Raw genomic sequence first — 6,027 nt, forward strand, 5'->3', positions numbered from 1 at the left:
CTCTCCTCATCCCCAGTGTCCCAGATATACATCTGACCCAGAAGTTACTGCCTTCAGTTTCAAGGTCAGCCCTGTCCCCCTAGACCACTCCTATGAGGAGCAAATGGCCTCCACAGAACACCCCCTATTTTGTTGTAGTATCTGCTGGGTGCTGTGTTTGCAGGGACAGCTCCAAACAGCGATCTCCCTTGTCAGGGTTCAGTCTCAGGGCTGCTGATATCACTGCCTGGTATTACCATGTCTCCTCTTGGCATTCCCAAAGGGAAATGAGCTCTTGTCTCAACAGGAGAGGGCTCCATTCATGGGATCTGTGGAAATGTCCAACAAGGGTGATTATCAGTGGAGAAATAGCCCCAGATTCTTTTTGGACACATCTTAAAATCTCCACCTTGGTGGGGGTTTGGCGGGGAGCAACCCCTGAAGCTGCATGGCTGCAAGGGTCCTTGGAAACTGACAAGGTGCATCAGAGGGTACCCACCCTCCTTTGTGCCTGTTCCAAGCCCTATATAAATATTAGATTAATTAATGCCTCATCAATCTGACCTCAAAGTGGAGGCCAATAAGATCTAGCACGAACACTTAGAAGAATCCCTTCTTTTTGAAAAGTGAGGAATTTGGATTCTTTGAAAAATAAATGAATATATAATAACAATAATCTAACACATCCTACCTATTAAGAGGCTACTATGGGGCACCTGGGTGACTCAGTGGGTTAAGCCTCTGCCTTCGGCTTAGGTCATGATCTCGGGGGTCCTGGGATTGAGCCCCCGCATCAGGCTCTCTGCTCAGTGGGGAGCCTGCTTCCGCCCCTCCACCACCCCCCACCCCCGCCTGCCTCTCTGCCTACTTGTGATCCCTCTCTCTCGCTGTCAAATAAATAAAATCTTAAAAAAAAAAAAGAGGCTACTATGTGCCTTACTCTGTCAAGACCTTTGCACATATTAATTCACTGAAACCTTACAATAATCCTGTGTCGTAGATAGGATTGCTATTTTCTCCATTTTACAGATGCAGAAACTGAAGCCCAGAGAGGACTGCTGACACGTCCAAGATCACAAGACTAGCTAAAGAAAGAGCCAGCATTCATGACCCTAATGACCAGGATCCTCCTAACTGCTCTGCTCCAGTGCCTGGCAAAATGCCCTTTGTTGCTGCCAGAAACAGGATGGATAACTTCAGAAGGCAAAAAGAAGCAAATATCACTAACCTTCACCTTAAGACCCTGTGATATAGACACCGCCTGGAGTTGAAGTTCCATTGCTCTAACTTACATCTGTTTGACTCTGAACAAGTCACATAATTAAATCTCTTTGGCCCTTGATTGCTCATCTATAAAATGGGATAATTTTATAAAATGGGATCATTCACCAGGCCCTTGGGCTGGTATGAAAATCCAGTCAAATAAAGAATATGTATATGAATCTACATGGACTTTGAACTTATAAATGAAAAGAGTCATTTTAGAGCTTGGCATCTGGGACTTCCTATGGTGACCTGTGACAAAGGGCAGGGATTGTGATGCAAAATTCAGATATGAAGCAAGATTCCTTACTCTATCCCCCTAGTAGCTGCTCCGTGAAACTTGGGATTTTTTATACAAAGTAAAATAAATTTTTGTACCTACAGTAGAGGTAAAAGTCATAGAAATTCAAGCCCAAGTTATTAGTATTATTCTGGCATCTGCCTCCCTCTTTGTCCCCAGCCATCAGCCCAGTCTCTCTCACAACCCGGACTGCAGCTTGAGCCTACCTGGGTTCTGGTATACTTGACTTATTCCCCGTTGTGATATTTCAAGATAAACCTTATTTTCTCCCAAAACTCTAAACAAACAAACAAAAATGCTCTATGGTTTTTAATTCAATGTTTTAAAATATTTTTTTTAAGATTTTTATTTATTTGACAGAGATCAGAAGTAGGCAGAAAGGCAGGCAGAGAGAGAGAGAAGAGGAAGGAGGCACCCTGCAGAGCAGAGAGCCTGATGTGGGGCTTGATCCCAGGACCCTGGGATCATGCCCCGAGCTGAAGGCAGAGGCTTAACCCACTGAGCCACCCAGGCACCCTCTTTTAATCCAATGTTTTGACACTGCATTGCACTTTTGAAGCGAGAAGTGGTTGCGACATATACAAAAACAGAAAAGTTGATCCACTTGTATCCTTAACAAAGGCTAGGGACCCATTATGCTGCAAGCTGTACCATTAATGAGCAAACACGGAGAGCTCAGTATGTACCAGGTGGTGTTGTAAGCACTGAGGATAGAGATGAAGGTAACTATAAAAAAGTGTAAAAAAAAAAAAAAGAAGAAGAAGGTTGAATTTGGGCACTAGAGCTAGTAGAGAAAGATCAACAAGTTGATAGACCACTATAGGCTTCTGCGAATGTAAGCCCAGGGGCTATGGGGGCACAGAGTAGATGCTACTAACCCCTGGGGAACAGATGAGGTTTTAGGGGTAGCCAGAATAGGGCTATGAAGAAGAGAAACCAGAAAGGCGATAAAAACCCCAGAAAGAGCGTTGTCACCAAAGCCAAGGGAGAGGAGACTGGAGAAGGAGGAAGTGGCCGATAGCAACATGGCCTCCGAAGGTTCAAGTTTGAAGAGGTCTGAACCGTGAACCTTGGCATTTGGATATTAGACAACTATTGGGTCACTGACCAAAGCGGTGTAGGGGGGGCCTGGAAATGCAGAGGACCCCCGGAGCTGGGCTGAAGAGAAGAGCTAAGAAAAGAGAATGAAAAGGTTGGGCAGAGGGCACCTGGGTGGCTCAGTGGGTTAAGCCGCTGCCTTCGGCTCAGGTCATGATCTCAGGGTCCTGGGATCGAGTCCTGCATCGGGCTCTCTGCTCAGCAGGGAGCCTGCTTCCTCCTCTCTCTCTGCCTGCCTCTCTGCCTACTTGTGATCTCTCTCTATCAAATAAATAAATAAAATCTTAAAAAAAAAGAAAAAGTAAAGAAAAGGTTGGGCAGGAGAGGACCCACAGGATGGGGTCCCAGGAGGCCCACAGGGCAGGGGAGTAGTCCTGGGGCAGGAAGAGGGTCCTCGCTTCCACAGTAAGTTCGATGCAACTAAGAATGGGTGTGGGCGCAGCTTCATTCATAGGTGGAAAGCAGGAAGTTGAGGAAATTCCTGCCTGCTGGCTCCTACTTTTTTAGCTCTAAAGTGAGAAGCATAGTCATCTCTTGAGAGTAGGTGGGAGGTGATAACAGGGGTTTGAAGGAAACAGTAAAGAACTGGAAAAGCCTCTGAGAGAAATGAAAGAAGGAGCTGCCAGATTGAGAGGGAGAATTCTGGGCGGTGCCATGCGCTCCTGCACTCACTACGGCCCCAGGACTGCGGAGGGCTAGGGGGCTAGGCAGCGGGGGCCCAGGTGGGCGGAAATCAGAGTCACGAATTCACAAGGTCAGGAGCAGGAGGAAAACAAAACAGCCCAGGGCCACCTGGGTGGCTCAGTTGGTTAAGTGTCTGCCTTCAGCTCAGGTCATGATCCCAGGGTCCTGCAATGCCAGGGTCCTGGGATCAAGTCCCACGTGGAGCTCCTTGATTAGCGGGGACCCCTGCTTCTCCCTCTGTCTGCTGCTCCCCATGCTTGTGCTCTGTCTCTCTTTCTCATTCTCTCTGACAAGTAAGTAAGTAAATAAATAAACAAATAAAATCTTAAAAAAAAAAAAAAAAAGAAAAGAAAACAGCTCAGATGCTGACAACAGGGGATTTGAAGTGATGGGTCTCAGGTCCTATGTTGGATGGAGATAGAGGGAAACCCCGGGGGAGGGGATGGGGAGGGGAGCCTGGCAGGGGGAACACGTGGTGGCAGGAGAGATGAGGGGAACCAGAGTTGCCTTCATTTGGAGTGGGATGGTAGAGGCAAGGTTTTCAGAGAAGAATGATTCCGAGTGATGACAAGGTCAGGTGTGGCCAAAGAACTGGAACTTCTGAAGATGGTCAGCTCCTGGGTTTCCCCTCCCTCTGCTCTGTATGAAGAATGATCAGCCACAGTGAGACTTCTAGCACTTTCTGTTTACTCTGCACCAGCACTGGGGTGAGGCTTCAAAATGACGGGTGGTAGTGGGTAGAGGGTACACGGTGGGGAGAAGATTTTCTCATCTGGTTTTCCTTCTAAAATAAAAATCTGGGGCACCTGGGTGGCTCAGTGGGTTAAGCCTCTGTCTTTGGCTCAGGTCATGGTCTCAGGGTCCTGGGATCGAGCCCCACATCAGGCTCTCTGCTCAGCGGGGAGCCTGCTTCCTCCTCTCTCTGCCTGCCTCTCTGCCTACTTGTGATCTCTCTTTCTGTCAAATAAACAAAATCTTAAAAATATATTTTTGTTCAAAAAATAATAATAAAATAAAAATCTGCTAATAATCAGGACTCACACCATCATCAAGACACGAGCATCTGGGGGAAAGGATGCTTGAGAGAAGTCTTCAGGGCCTTCAGCGAGGCCTCCTCCATCAGTGGGCTGACGCTCTGTGATTTCCTAGCCATCATGGAACAGCAAACAGCAAGGTGATGTCAATTGTTTGCTCTGCTAGTTAGCATGTGAGACCTGCGTTTATCAAATACAAATGTCTCAAAGCTCTGTCATTCCCTGGGACACTGGGGGAATGGTGGCTTCCAACTGGTGTGGACCAGCCAGAATGAAATTTCTAGGGAGAAAGACTGATATTTCCTTCCCGTTCCCTGCCTACTCTAAGCCTTGCCTCCCAGGCCCACTACCCAAATGCTCATAGAGAATGAATACACAGTACAGAGGTTATTCCCTTGCTTTCCCGATAATGTTGATGTCACCCACCATCCCTGCTGTCTTCCAACCACCAGGCCCACTGCTCCACTGCAGCATGGGAAATTCAATCTCCAGCTTGCCCAGAATCACCCTGGAGCATAGTTCTGACTCCAGGAATGAGAGCTTAGGAGTGCCGCCAATAAAGGTAGGCTCAGTCGTGCATCTTTTATCCCCACCAGAACACATCACCCCTTAAGCAGCAGAAATGGGAGGGCTCAGCTGGACATTTAGTGACATATACATAGGGGCAGGTTGAGCATTTTGTTTTTGGTTTTTAAATCTTGGAAAGGAGATTTATATAGTATGTATTATATATTCACACCCTGGTATATTTCCCAGGAGTTAGTGGGAAATGTTAGCTCCTGACCAGGTTGTTAAACAGAATTGAAATGAAAGTGGGCTTGCTCGTCTTGGCCATTTCCACATATCTATTCTACTCAACACCTCTGCAGTTCAGAAGAGAAGGGATGGTCTGTATTTGAGGGAGCGTTTAAAGAAAGGAAATGTTTGGGAAGCTCGTGGGGATATGGCCACGGAATCGGCCACGGTGGCCGTAGCTGGAAGTTCTCAAGTGGTGTGGTGCTTAAGACATTTCTGATACAAAGTCCATTTTCAAAAAGAGAACCTTGTACAGTCCTCCCCAAACTGCCATCATGGGGTATCGGGATACAAGCTTTCACATGTCTTTTGATGTTGCTATAATGTTCATTTTAGGGAATCGGCATCAGGCGAGTAGCTTTGGGGGCATTTTGGACCTGGTTCAGGTTTCACCTTTGTCATTTCTGAGCCGTGTGGCCTTGGAGAAGATATTGAATTTCCCGGAGCCCTGTTTTCTTATCTGTAAACTGAGATACCCACATCATATACTATTGTAAAGATTAACTGTATGCATAAATGCTTAATATAGCATCTTTCCATAGTAGTTGCTCAGTTAATGGAAACTGTTGTTTTTTCACTCTAGGGAAAACACACTCTGGCCAGGGAAGAAGACGATGGATTGACAGGCTTAAGCCTCAAATATAAAAGTGAAAGAAGAGGGCACCTGGGTGGCTCAGTGGGTTAAGCCGCTGCCTTCGGCTCAGGTCATGATCTCAGGGTCCTGGGATCGAGTCCCGCATCGGGCTCTCTGCTCAGCAGGGAGCCTGCTTCCTCCTCTCTCTCTGCCTGCCTCTCTGCCTACTTGTGATCTCTCTCTGTCAAATAAATAAATAAATAAATCTTAAAAAAAAAAAAAAAGTGAAAGAAGAGATC

At 46.7% G+C, this 6,027-nt stretch overlaps 1 protein-coding gene across 1 annotated transcript in view; it reads left to right on the forward strand.

Moving 5' to 3' along the window:
• Nucleotides 1-6,027, forward strand: part of TACO1 (translational activator of cytochrome c oxidase I) — a 742,329-nt gene that overhangs the window by 529,975 nt on the left and 206,327 nt on the right. The gene's annotated exons all lie outside the window — the stretch shown is intronic.

This window comes from Mustela nivalis (genome assembly GCF_964662115.1).
Source record: "Mustela nivalis genome assembly, chromosome: 17".
NCBI lineage: Eukaryota > Metazoa > Chordata > Mammalia > Carnivora > Mustelidae > Mustela > Mustela nivalis.